Source organism: Ruditapes philippinarum, unplaced genomic scaffold, assembly GCF_026571515.1.
Source record: "Ruditapes philippinarum isolate M1 unplaced genomic scaffold, ASM2657151v2 ctg236_1_1_1_1, whole genome shotgun sequence".
In the NCBI taxonomy this organism is placed as follows: Eukaryota; Metazoa; Mollusca; class Bivalvia; order Venerida; family Veneridae; genus Ruditapes; species Ruditapes philippinarum.
Window position 1 is genome coordinate 351,991 of NW_026855129.1, and position 14,220 is coordinate 366,210.

Sequence of the window (14,220 nt, forward strand, 5' to 3'; positions counted from 1 at the left end):
GCAATAAATATGGAATCAGGATTAAATCAGAATATACAATAAATTGATGATATTAATATATTTTCATTGTCTTCATCGTGTAACTTGGCCAGTTCACTCGATGAAGTCGTGACTCATTTGTTTTAATGTTTTGAACACAAACATTCGAATGACTTTTTGTTCATATGATAAATGATGTTTTTAATTCTTAACATTTACTTTTTGCAATATAACCTTTCCAAAATTGATCGAAGATACATTTATAAAATTCAATGATATCAATATATATAATGTAATTTACAGATATTTCTTTGATTCGCGGTCGGTTTGAAGTCAAATGTGAACATGCATTTACTATAGTTACTTATTCTGTAATTTCTCATATCGCAAAATGTTTTTTATCGACATCAACACAAAATATCATTTTATATTCGATTTGACTGTCACTTTTATACATTTATTAAGGAGACTTACTGTAATATATATTGCATTAATTGAAAATGGGATTGAATCACAATACGTAGCAAATCGTCTGTGCTATTTATACCTTGCTCGAGGGACATTGCGATAAACAATTATTTCCCACACAATATGCTTTATAGTTAAAGCGTGCAGACTAATTCATAACAATATAATAATTAGATATATGACATATTAAAGATCGACTAAGACTATAAAAGAACGACTAAGATTATAAAAAATGTCCTCACCATTTCTTAGTGTTTTTTTTTATTTTACTAGTATATTATTTTGGTCCTTTGCTTTTTCTAGGTCCCTTGATGTTTGTAATTTTATTAACTACAAATTGCAGCTTAAAAACTACAATCAAATATTCAAAAAATAACTGCATAGGCAGACACATTTAATCCATCTAGGTCAGAATCACTTTTATCAATTATCACCAACCACTCTAAATGCTTAACCAAAATATACAGAAGTTATTGACACTTGGGTTTATTCTCATCCAACAATTGCCAATGACACTCATTTTGAATATATTAGCAATAAAGCATGGACACGGGTAAACATAATGAGAAAACTAAAATTTATATAAGATCGCAAATCTTTAGAAATAATTTATACGTCGTTTGTTAGATCAATTCTTGAATAATATGCAGCGGTATATCAGCACGAAAACCAGTATATTTTAATTCCTTCTTCTTCCCAACTGTCAACTTGAGTGGAACAATCTACCCCCAACATATTAAATTTGCCAACACTTCCAATGTTCAAAATTAAGTAATATGGTGATAAGAAAAATCAAATATTACACCCAAGATTACGCACAAAAAGGAGAAAAAATTAAAAGACTTAGTTTTCCGTTCTATTCCTTTTCCTGAATTTAAAAATGTTTGCTTTGTATTGTAAATGTATATATTTATATGTACATATCCGGAAAATAAATATGTTTAAACTAATGATATATTAGTTATTAAATTTCTCGTTTGAACTGATTTAGAATTGGATTTGGTGCCTTTAAAAGAAGCAACACGTACATGTATGCAATTCCAGTTGTAATCACATACATGTAAAGGCAGTTTTCCTTATTGGTGGTCCTGTGTTTGTGTTGCTCGGTTGTGTTGGATGATGCATCTTTTGAATGTCACTCTTCCTTGTTGATCTTGATTTTCATATCTTACAATAAAGCATACATGTGTTCATATATTTAAAATATTTTTATCAAGTGTACGACATGAATATCACAGAAAGGTACAACAAAAAGTCTTATGGAGTAAGGTTGTTTTTATTTTATTTTCTTTTAAATATTTTTTCTTATGTAGTTCATGTGAATTGTAACCTCATTATGCTATTTTAATAACCTTATCTGTTTGTTTGACAATATGGAAAAATATTTAAATCAAGCTCTAGATTGTATGGAAATAAGCATATATATGTAGGCGTGTTGCCCTAAGACATCAGTTTATATAATCGGAAGATAACTGTAGCTATCCAATTGATAGATTGTATATCCTATAATATAGTTGAAATGGAAAACTTAACAAACGCCCAAAACAGCAAATTTTTTAAAGTTAAAATGTTGGAGGCTCGTTACATCCTTTGTAGCAAACTTGTACCTGTTTTTTTCAATTAGCGTTGTATCTTTAGCTTCTCTTAGCTTCTTTCAAGCGCATTTCAGACGAAAATAATCTTGTAATTAGAAAACTCGAAAGCGTGTTAGTCTGTATCTGATAACAGAGTACACGTTGTTTGTCTGAAACAGGTTGTTATTATTCTCAGATCTAAATCCTTATTAATCCCTACAAAATGTCATGTGATATTGAATTTGCGTTTGTAGTCATAATGACACAGAAAGACTATACGTCTTAACACCAGATTAGATCGCAGAATACCTTAAGATATAATTTCAATACAGTAATATCATCGCAAGCACATGGATAAATATGTTAAAGCAAATCATAGTTTTGTATTTTTGATAAAGTGTGTATCTTTTCTTTTGTTAATAGACTACAATGTACTTCTAGATTTGATCTTTAATACAGTATTATTTTTATACTGAAGAATGTTAGCTTACCGTAATAAATTTTGTAGGTGTAACAACACATAGTAAAGTCGCTGAACGTGTTAAAGCATCATTGTAATATTATATAAAGTTAACTGTTCGCCGAAAGAATGGAAACGTACACAAATATATGTATGCTATTATATTTTGTCCTCACCGTATACAAATATTATTATCATTGTTGTATTTAATTTTGTCATTTTGACTGAATGTGAAATCTGTTGTAAGAGCATTTTCATTTAATTGTCATGAAAGTCATTGAGTGTAAGAAACTGCTGTTTTTCACAATTCTTTGCAACTCATACTAAAATCTTTTTGATCATGAAAGTAATTGGGAGAATTAACCATGTGCAATATTGAAAAATAAGAAAGGAAATATACCAGATCTATGTCATAGTCATTGGACTCGTTCCATAAATCGTCCAAACTTACAAAGATTTTATTAATATCTTACTCTTATTATTATTAATATCTTACTTGCAAATAAGTAATATAATCATTAGATGAGCTTTTTTTAAAAAATGTAAACAGATGTCATAATCTGTGCGCTCTTTGTATGAAAAATAGCTATAAACAGTCACCGAAGGCGTTGTTCTTTGTCCCAGATATTGTTCTGTGCTTTTCGTTTTTACCAATAAATATTTATTTAAATTGTTATATATACAATTTAACAATCGAACATATATATGGCATACATTCCAACTGTTCCCATGATAAATGGTTACAAAATTTGTCTTCATTTATCTTCATTTCTTGTAGATGAATGTATGTTATCCACAACAGAGGCATAAAATAGTCTTTCGGGAGTACCCATACAAATTTCCCCAGACAGAATTGAAATGTTAAATAAGACTTATATCACATTATTGTCACTCCGGAGAAGACAATCGGTTGTCATTTAATATGTCTGGTTTCTATTGCTGTGAAAAAGTTTAATGTATAACCTCCTTGATTCTATATACTCTATGAAGCTTTCGTAATTGTTATTTTAAAAAAAATCAGTCTAAATTATCTCGCAGATTGAACTTGCAATTAGGGATTTCTTAAAAACTTTAAAGTACAACTTGTTGCAGATATTAGTTTTCATTGAACCTAAAATCTGATGTGACACATCTTTAAACAGTAGGTCACTTCCTGAGTTGTCCTCGTTCATGACAAAAAGCGTTGACCGCCTTAATTGATTTCGTTTACTGGTTTGTTTCTTTTATTTTTTAAGTTTGTTAATTGACATTAATAATACTATGAGTTGTGTGGAATTTACAATTCCCATCTCAATAGATTGAAATATTTATTTCACTTCTTAGAGTCTTAGAGTTCGAAAGTAGAGTAACAACGAAACAATAAGCCTGGGCGTATTTCCAGAGTTGTTAAACTTTGATCAAATTGATTAATCATTTTAATTACGTTCATTGTAAGTTTTAGCGACATTTTAATTAGCAAAATGGTATTTTCTAAAGGTCTAATAGGAAAACAGTGTACGTGTAGTTATCTGAAATAAATGGAAAAAAATACACGCCATAATTCATATATTTCCTCCATCCAGTATTGCATTGTTTTCTTTGTTTTAGTACATAAACTAAATTCATATGTAGAATTGTTTGATATAACCATGTCAATGAGTAAGAAGATCAGCTTAGCACACTGTCTCATGACTCAAACTTGTCATAACATTGATCTTCATGTCGTCTCCATAAAAACTTTTAAAAAGGTCAGAGGTTAAGTCGTAGACAATTTTAGGAGATTAAAGTAAAATATCACAGACGCTATCAAACAAGTTCAATAAAACTTATATAATATGATTGACAGGTCGTAATAGAACAGGTTTCATCTTGTCAGGATCATAAATGTTGAGAGTGGTATGTAATCAAAATAAACTGTTGTTTAAATGATACTATCCGAAGCATAGTTCTATAAACGATTTGCGTTTACTGTAGCGCATAATGAATTACATTGTCTAAAATGTAACTCTTTTGGACTAATTACTGTAAGTTATACTCGGGAACTAACAAATATGGCACATCCAAGATAAAAACAATATCTTTACTCAGTCGTTACAATAACAGATAATTTTCAATCAAATATATCAAACTTGTAACAGAAATATCATTCTGTCTAATACAAAACAAAAGCCAGAACGCTATTTATAGAATCACACAAAGTACTATATGTACACTTGCATAAATCTTACATTGAATGAAATCAGATAAATCCCATAACATTTAATTCATTTCTATCGACAAACTCGGAAATGATTTTATTCGTGAAAAGGGATATTCGTCAAACAGTTCCCAAAATTTGTCAGTGCAGACTTTACAATAATGTCTTTGATAAATTAATTAAAAATATATTTCTTAAGTGCATTGTTTTTTTAATAATATATCTGTTATATAATTTAACATGTATATCAAAACATTTTAATTGTTATATACTAACAAAGGTCTTGTATATTGATTTGAAAACGTCACGACGAATTGTGTGTATTCTATAAGATTATTATGAGGTCTTTTGGAACAGCCCTCGCATTATAAGGTATATTCATGCAATATAAGTATAACATCTAAATTAAAAAGATGAAAAAACAAAGCGCTGCTCGTCAACTAGTGAGATGCTCAGACCACGCTTACAATTCAACTTGTAACTTGCAATATATTTTTTCTTTGACACGTCAATCCTTCGATCTAAATGGCTTTGAACAGGAAAGAAGCGTTTGATCCAATTTATGAAATGACGCAGTATCTGCATTGATGTAGAATTGTTGATGTATTATTTCTGACAGCTAACGGTGATAATGACTCGTCAAGCTACATGTGCCTGTATAAAATGGACAAAACATAAAACAATCGTCCATCTATGCCTCCTAGCACTAGTTTAGCAGAACTTAACATTAAAAAACATGAAAGATCAGTTTGCAAATTCGTGAAATCTGTCAGTGAGGCTTTTTACTTTATATTTTACATTAGCACCAACTTCCGAATTTCCCAGTTACTTAAACATTTGTGTATGTTTCTGTTATTCTATATGTCATAATCATGCGCTTATATAAATACGCAAATAACATTAGGATCGATCAGAATTATAAATAGCATCAGGAGCAATGTCTAAGTACACAGCTTAGTCTGATGTTATTTATCATGCCTGTACATTTCGCTTAAGTAAATCTATCACATATTTTTCAAAATATATTCTTCGTCATTTAAGTGTATTTTCATTCACACAAATAAATGCAAACATATTGCGAGAAGGATATGTCATTATCCAAATTTTCAAAGCATCGGATTCCATGAAGATTGCACAAGCAGATTATTCCTAACTCGTTCAAGATTGATTATGTACCAGACCAGGGAAGGGCCCATGATGTTCTTAGAACTTTTGGTCCAACGCTTTTGAATTACCTTTTTTAATTATGAAATTATATAAGTTTTTACAATTAGCTGTTACTCAACTTTAATCAAGCACAATGTCGCACTAAAAGTGACAGGTTAATGTATATTCACGGAATTGATAAAGTAATGTTTTGTTAAACATTTGACAGAAAAAAAACTGTAGCTTATTAATGTGAATAAAAACAAATTTGTTTTCAGACCTATTTTAAGAGGACATTATTGTATAACTCCTACGAATATATTCAAATAAATTCCCTTATTTGGAAAAAGGCACTATTACGGTTTCGTTTTTAGCGTTCAATAAGTACATCCAGTGCAACTCGGTAATATCTTAGATAGAAACTGATATAATTCAAGTACTTGAAAATGAAAGTTTTATTTCTTTATAAAAAATCAAATTAATTTCTGTCAAATCTGATGAAAGTAAGAAAAAATGATTTACATGGCAAATGTAGGTTATCATGTATAAGTATATACACAAATTATTGTCAACATAAGATATACAACAATGAAATAAAATATCTACTGTTAAACTGGGACAAATTATAATTGTTTTTGAATCAGCTGAACGGTATGTTCCACAAAGCGACGCAAATTGGCTGCCGACAACAGACACATTATGTTATTTATATTATCTCTGGGGAAATTAAGATAAACTGTTATTCTTCTACACTATGCCCTAAGTTATATTGTGCAGACTTTATTATCAGATCTAAGAGAAATTATCGCTATTCCGGTATGATTAATTGGTCACCAGTTCTTAATATCCAATTGGTGCCGTGTTGACCAACAAAAATAATGCAGTATTTCAAGTACCAAATAATTTGTATGATTTCACAAAAAATATGTTGAAATGAAATATATCTATATTCTCTGCTGAAAATATTTCAAGTCTTTGTGAAGACATTACTCGTGATTTTAGGATGTTATCTAAATCAGCATATATAAGATTACGTGAAATATATAAGCCATTTATCAAGAAAAAGGCGAAAAGATGAACATGTGAGGACCGATTTTAATAAAACAGATATTCTAAATGGATGTTACACAGTAATTGGAAGAATTAAAAAAATGCTCTACTTATGTTGATCACGATGAATCTTTTATAAAAAAAAATTAAATCGAAGCCTTTTCCGAGTGAAACAAGAATTATTTTTATTATATATGTGTGTTGACGTTCATTCTGCTTCAGAAAGATTCTAGTAAAAATGGCTTGAACAAACTATTGATTTAGAAGTTACTCATAGAAATTAAAACTTGTCATATGTATGTTATACCATTTTAAAAAAGCAATTTAAAGTTAACTAATAGAAAAGACATCTTACACTGATCTCATATTGTAGTTTAAATGCAAGAATACCATTAATAGTTTTGTCCCATTAGTTATAATCGGTTATTTGCCACTAGTCTTACATTCATCTATAAAAGTCCATTTGAATGAAAGAAGTCTTACAACAATGCCAACAATAAACTCTTTGAACGCATGCTCTTGTCTTAAATGTTTTTACATATTTAGAACTTAGCCATTCTGACAATTTGTCAAGTTATGATATTTTTGATCTATAGAATCAGAATATATGTTATTAACTATATGTGACAAGCTCAGCGATTTTTGGCCCAAATGTAATATTTGGGCGAAAATGAGTTATGACTAGTTTGTGGTAGAACAACATCTGCTGTATAGCTGGAAACAATTATTTTTAAAAAATACTTGATATTTTATGAAATATTCTAATTTGTATGACATCACCATAACAACAAAAATTACATTTTTAACTTTTATTGGTATATACAAATTAGAAATAATTCCATAGTTATACACAATAAAATAAAATAAAAAATTAAATGATCATTTATCTTAGTGTAATATATGTTATATATTGATATAAAACCAATTGTTTGTTTTCAATTGGTTGCCATGGCAACAAAAATATAAAAATAATCATCAAATGCAATATTTTTGCACTTAACATGATTAATTCATCACCACATTAATGCATATATTATATTAAAAGACAACAATATTAAAGACTTTTCAGTTATTGCTATTAAATTTAAACATAAGAATTAAATTCTCAGAATTACAGTAACTTTTCCATGATTAAGGTTAATATCATAACTTAAGTTAGTTAACTTTAAAATGCACATCTATAACATGATAGCATATAAAATATGAATCCAATGCAAAACAAATATCTTTGTATGCACTGATTGCAAAAATGGTGTATTTTGGTTGCCATGGTAACAAAAAATGCAAAATAACTGAATGATTTAAAATAATTGCATTTTATATTCCTTTTCACAATAACTTCAAAAGTCTTTCAGAATTTTAACCAAAAAATAAATAGAAAGAGCTTGCACTAGTTATGTTCCTTTATTTTCAGTTACAGATATTGACAGTGTAATCATATTCTGATCAGTGTATTTTAAATTGTATAATATGAATAATATATTAGTATATTTTTAAATTGAAATAATTTCAATTAATTTAAAACAATAACAATAACAGATTCTAGCAATCACATGGGAAGTCACAAATGACAGTTCACTTATGTCCTTGAATTATAGTCTTGCAACCCCATGTTGAGGGTTTGACCCAAACAGGGTAATAGCAACTATGTCTCCGCTTATGTCTTCAGTTTTTGTAAGCAAAAAGTGATTCATATATAAAACTTGCAAAAACTTGTTTCACAATTAAGTAAAAATACTGTAACACCTGCCACTGTAGTATTCAGCTTTTTCAGGGATACTTCTAAAGACAAATTCTATGAGAATGTAATTCACTTTTGGTTTACTGTCAAACATAGACAAGTCATTGACTTCTCACATGCCATCCTGAAATAACAAAAACCTGAATAAGTATAAATGAAACAATATAGTGTATATGATGATTTGACAACAATAAAGTGTATATGATATTTGACTGAACAGAAATGAACTATAAGTAAATTGTTCTATAGTGTTACACAGCTATTGTGTTCATACAATGTCTTGTTCATCATGTAAGTTCTTGTGTAATATATTACAATCTATATATCATGTACAAGTGGCAGTAACATTCATCTTGAACATGACTAAAATAATCTGAATCTACATATCGATATGTGCATGTATTGTGGTTGCAACACCGCACTCTTTATTTTAAAAGTAAAGAGAATGTGGAATATTGCATAAATATACATGCTTACCCAATTGAAGTGTTTTTTATCTTGACCAATACAGTACAGTTGATACAAGTGATTGTCTTTTTTACTCCATAACCCTGGTGCTCAATAGGGCATAGAACTATATCACACATTGTGCCTCATTTCCAACAATAGTTTAGTATATTCATCAGCAAATAGGTGAACTATCTATGTCCTCTGAAAATTATGTATATATACTTTAAGAGCTTAACATTATTGACAGAGTATTTGCATAAAACAATACAGCATTATATTTAAATATAAACTTAAAATTTAGTTCATGTTACTGTACAGAGTTATGTAATTTTAAAACAATACAGTATTTTTAAGATCTCATCTGACTTCATATATAAAATGCTAAATTGCAAATAAGTTACATTACTTTCAGCTGCATTTAAGGAAATTTATCAATATCATTATTTGATAAAAAGGGTGGAGAATGGTCAGTTTATGTCATGATTATTTACATGTGTATACAAAGATTACATTCATAGTAAATCATTTGATCTTTAAATCAAGTATCAAAACACTTACCAGTACATTTCCTTGAAGAATATAGCTCCAACATGCTGGATAATCATATTATCTACTTCAAAACTCTGATGAACTAAGTTGAAGATCTTAAATGTATGTTGGCTGTCAGACCTAAAACAACAACACAAAATATTTCATCAGCAAAAATTGCTGGCTCATAAATGTTAAAAATATCCTGGTAGCAGGGCTTCTGTTATTAAAGTTTGGGAGTCATTTACACCTTGATTTTGGCTTCCAAAATGTAATGCTTTTCATTCTTTACCTACAAAGTGACTTCCAATTACATACATTTTGCAGTCTTTGACTGCCAATGTTTGGAATTTAATGGAAACCCTGCTGGTAGAATATGCTATGTGGTATGAGTAATGTGAATATAATATGACTACCAAAGGCAAAGGGCTAGATCTAATAAAAATAAATGCATTTTGATATTTATCTTGTGACATCTTCAATCACAGTACTAGATTTATTTATTGTATTTCAAAAGCAGCATTCAGTACAGGGATAACATTTCCTTTACTAAATTGATCTTGAATTGTAATAGAAATTCATTTGTCAATAATTACAGTAGATCTACTGTACTGAAGCCTTGTCATATATTTCCTTTTTTAGAAATATTTTATACAGTATAAATCTACTTGATGTAGATCTATATCAAGCTCATTCATTGTAAACAAATTGCAAAATATGTTATGTGTCCAGTTACATTTTTTTGTCATAGTGATGTAGAAAAAATACTGTAAACAAAAATGAAGTGGCAACTTGTCTTTTGTTTCATTTTATCTTTCATTGCAGCCTTGACTTCAATTTATTTTGTAATGTCTAATTTAGAAAACAGTTAACAATATCTTTATATATTATGTTATGTTATAAAGACCATGACAAATACAAATCGAGTGCAATAAACTATGTATCCCAAAAAATGTGTCTGTCATCACCTGACCTAGATGCCGGCCATGTTTTTTTTTTACATAAACCAGGTGTCATGGTCCCATTTATTTAATTGTTTAAAGTAAAAGTACGATGGTTATTCATATTCAACATATCAGAAAAAAATAATGAACATAAATAGTATAAATAATAAAAGATGCACTTACCTTAATATTTATTTAAACCTCCAAATATGCAGTTACATGACGTAAAAGGTAGTGAATCTACATGTGTTTACTCGCTGACCTGACTCCTGAGTTTACACAGTGTATTTATTCTAAATATAGATTTTTGGGAAATGTTTATCGTGGAAGCTGAGAAGGGCTGTTCAAAAAGTATTTTTGATTTCTTTCTAGTTTATTTTATTCTTTAAACTTTCAAAAGTACTCTGTTTTGAAGGGAAACCCTAAAAAATAAGACATGAAAACTCGCGTGACTTTACAAGCGTTTTTCTCACAATGATTAAAAACTCAATTGGGCCAAAAATCGCTGAGCGCGTCACATATGTTATAACATAAAAAGAAGAAAAGAATAAACAATGCTGACAAAACGAAATGTTCTCTCATGTTCCAAATATCACACATACATCATCGATATCAATAAGTGTTCGTTACAGTTGCAAATAAACTACTTTGTCTCCAGAACATCTCCATGAATGCACTTAAAATCCTTATGCAATAGCCGGAATATTTACACGCGTCGAAATGATGGATCAAAGAGGTAATGACGAACAATGTGGAAATAATACAATTAGATTGACATAAATATCTGAAAAGATTATGTCGAATTACAATTATAGTGGATATAAATATTGAAATTTCACTACACACTGGCAGTTTGATTTGTTATAATGTATTTTATCTCTTTCTCGAATTTCTATGTTGTCTTTAATGGACTTTTTCCAGGAAAGGAAAGTTGTTTCGATGCAATTATAAAAAGCATCTAACTTATTTTTTTAAAAGTTTTGTCTACAAGTCACACAAACATGCAGTCACATTTTAATCAGATTCTTTAAACATTGTAGATTTTCCTTTAACATTCCTTACCAGTCTATTGTATTCTACATTATCAAATTTAATCATCTTCTCGAGTTTTATTCACTTGATATCTTAATTGTCTTAATATCATAGTTAGCGTCCTGGAAAAGATGCATACAAATGTCAAAAACTTTATTTGCAAAAACCCTTTACCAAATATAAAAGATACTCCGTTGAGATACTTAAATATGCCCAAATGTCATCAAGAACAGTTTTGCATGTGGAAGGGATGTATTTTTCAGACTGTAAAAATGAAACAAAAAATAAGAGACGATATTTGGTGATTAGCAATTTGGATGAATAAAAGTAAGTTTTCTTCTTTTTATTACTTTTGACATTTTAGTTATTTATCAATTTCAGCTTTGCGCTTCTCTAAACAGCCTGACATTGTCAAAATTGTCAGCAAAATAAAAATTGAGGTACCACATGGGGAAAATCTTAAAAAGTAGTTTCGTCATTGAAAAGTGTGAAATTATATTTGATAATTTTTACTGTGAAATTATCAAATATAATTTTCACGGATAAATCAGTAATCCACTGAAAAGCATAAAATAAATGCCTTTATGTTTACATCTTCGTTTCTGTAGTAGGAAATTACTTCTTTAGAATATTGAAATTAATAGCTAGCATTTTGTAATCATGACCAAATATGTTTCGAAATTTCAATTTTCTTATTTCTCAGCAACATGACAATTGAACATCTCAGTTAGGATACCCAAGCTCTTCATTACATACGAAATGAGTAATTTTGACAGTTACTTGCTGTTATACACTCATCAAAACAATTGTAAATACTCGCAAAGCTGTATGAATGAAAATTATCTTTGTAAAATTTAGTTATGGTAAATAATTATTATACTGCTTTGCAGCTTTTTAGAATAAAGTTACCCTTTGCAATGATTTCACGCATGCGTTATTCGCTCTAAAGGATATAATACATATATCTTTCTTTCTTTCAGAAACTTTTGGATTATTCTTGTACAAAATTCAAACGAATAATATAACTATATGCATTTTCATATCTTTAGACACAATTAATTGGTTATTATATTAATTTGATGAAACTGATTATTTGACTTTGTATGAACATAATTGAGATATTGACACTGTAATTGTAGTGTCTGTTATGTCTGTTATGTTTGTTTTGTCTAAAACGTAGCATATAATAGTTACAAATGTACGTATAGTGACTACTAGACTGTATCTTATAGTGCAGGAAACAATATTTGTCGGAGATAGACCGTTATCATCACTTAATCTGCAATGTTGCAATGTTATTACTTGTGTTTAAATGTCAAATTAAGGGGAGTGGTGGCCTAGTGGTTAAGGTGTCTGCCTCTCAACCCATAGATCATGGGTTCGAGCCCTACTCGGGTCACGACCATGTTTCTTCATATGACACCAGTACTGGTTGGTTCCTGGAAGCGGACTCGAAAGTGATTAATATAAGTTGCAAGAACTTGTTATGCAATCGAGCTTAAATAAATATGTTTAAACCAAATGTCAAATAATCAAACATTTGCTTTATTGTGAAATAAAAGATTTAATCACATGTAAAACATTATATAGATGAAACAAAAGATTAATACTAAATCTTATGAAATAAAGTTAAGTGAATAACATGCCCCTTAAAATAGTTGAAACGGAACTTTAAAGATCGTACAGAACCGCAACAGTAAAATGTTGCCGGTTCCGTTTTATTGATGCTCTTCACCGATGGCAGCGTTGATGTATGAAATTATACCGCTTACTCATCCTCGCCTGCATCGGTTTAAGAAATTTATAAAAAAAATACCGGCACGATGTTTTTTCTTCTTTGCTGCTTTACAATGAGAATAGGTAATTATTGCACCTCTGTTCTTCTCAAAATAGTTTAAACAAAAAGATACAGCTTTTTAAAGCAAGATAATTTCCTATATTTCAATAATTGTGTTCAGATCAATGTATCAGCCAAGCTGATTTCTGGTAATTAGCATGGGTATACATTAAACATGTACTGAAGAAGGCCGTACTTATTCCCGTATCAAAATTCTTAGTAATCCCTACAAATGTCACGTAACACTTATACATTATTTGCCTGTTAACTCAGATATAAACGTGTGAATGATATAATAGTACCTTAACACGTACCAAATATCAAAATGGATCGTAAAAACACTTAAATATTCCTTTTGATATTATGTAAACGTCATCTCAAATAATTGTCTAATTAGATATAAACAGAACATATCTAGGTCATTGCTGATTGCTGGTGATCTGACATTTACTAAAGCCTTTTGTTGCTCTATAGCAAAAGCATTCGCTCAAAATTAAAGATTTTGTATGTACTAGATGAATAAGTACATTTTTAGAACAAATCAAATAACCAAGTAGCGATTTTTTTTATTTTGATACCATAAATACTACAATATGAAGTTAAGTGGTCCGTTGAAGGAATGAATACAATTCCTTTATTCTAAAAATATCAAGTGTAAAACCAAAGAGTTAGGCATAATTTAGACACACTGTCCCTTTAGAATGACATAGTCCATATTTGATGACGTTTCAACACATGCATTTAAGTACAGAATACGACCTTTACCTTTTCATACTTGAATAATGGAAAAACCTTCGGAAAAAAGTTGTTATTCTGTTAATTTCTAATTATGAAA

General features: G+C 29.3%; 1 long non-coding RNA gene across 2 annotated transcripts; it reads right to left on the reverse strand.

The window, feature by feature from the left end:
• Positions 1-7,926: 7,926 nt before the first annotated feature.
• LOC132742203 (uncharacterized) lies at positions 7,927-11,045 on the reverse strand. 2 transcript variants are annotated; one of them, XR_009627403.1, is made up of 4 exons: positions 10,700-11,045; positions 9,603-9,713; positions 9,072-9,245; positions 7,927-8,718 (listed from the first exon to the last, which is right to left on the reverse strand). It is a non-coding gene; the product is annotated as an uncharacterized LOC132742203 (long non-coding RNA). The 2 variants fall into 2 exon arrangements; XR_009627402.1 differs by having other exon boundaries at positions 9,603-11,045.
• Positions 11,046-14,220: the final 3,175 nt, after the last annotated feature.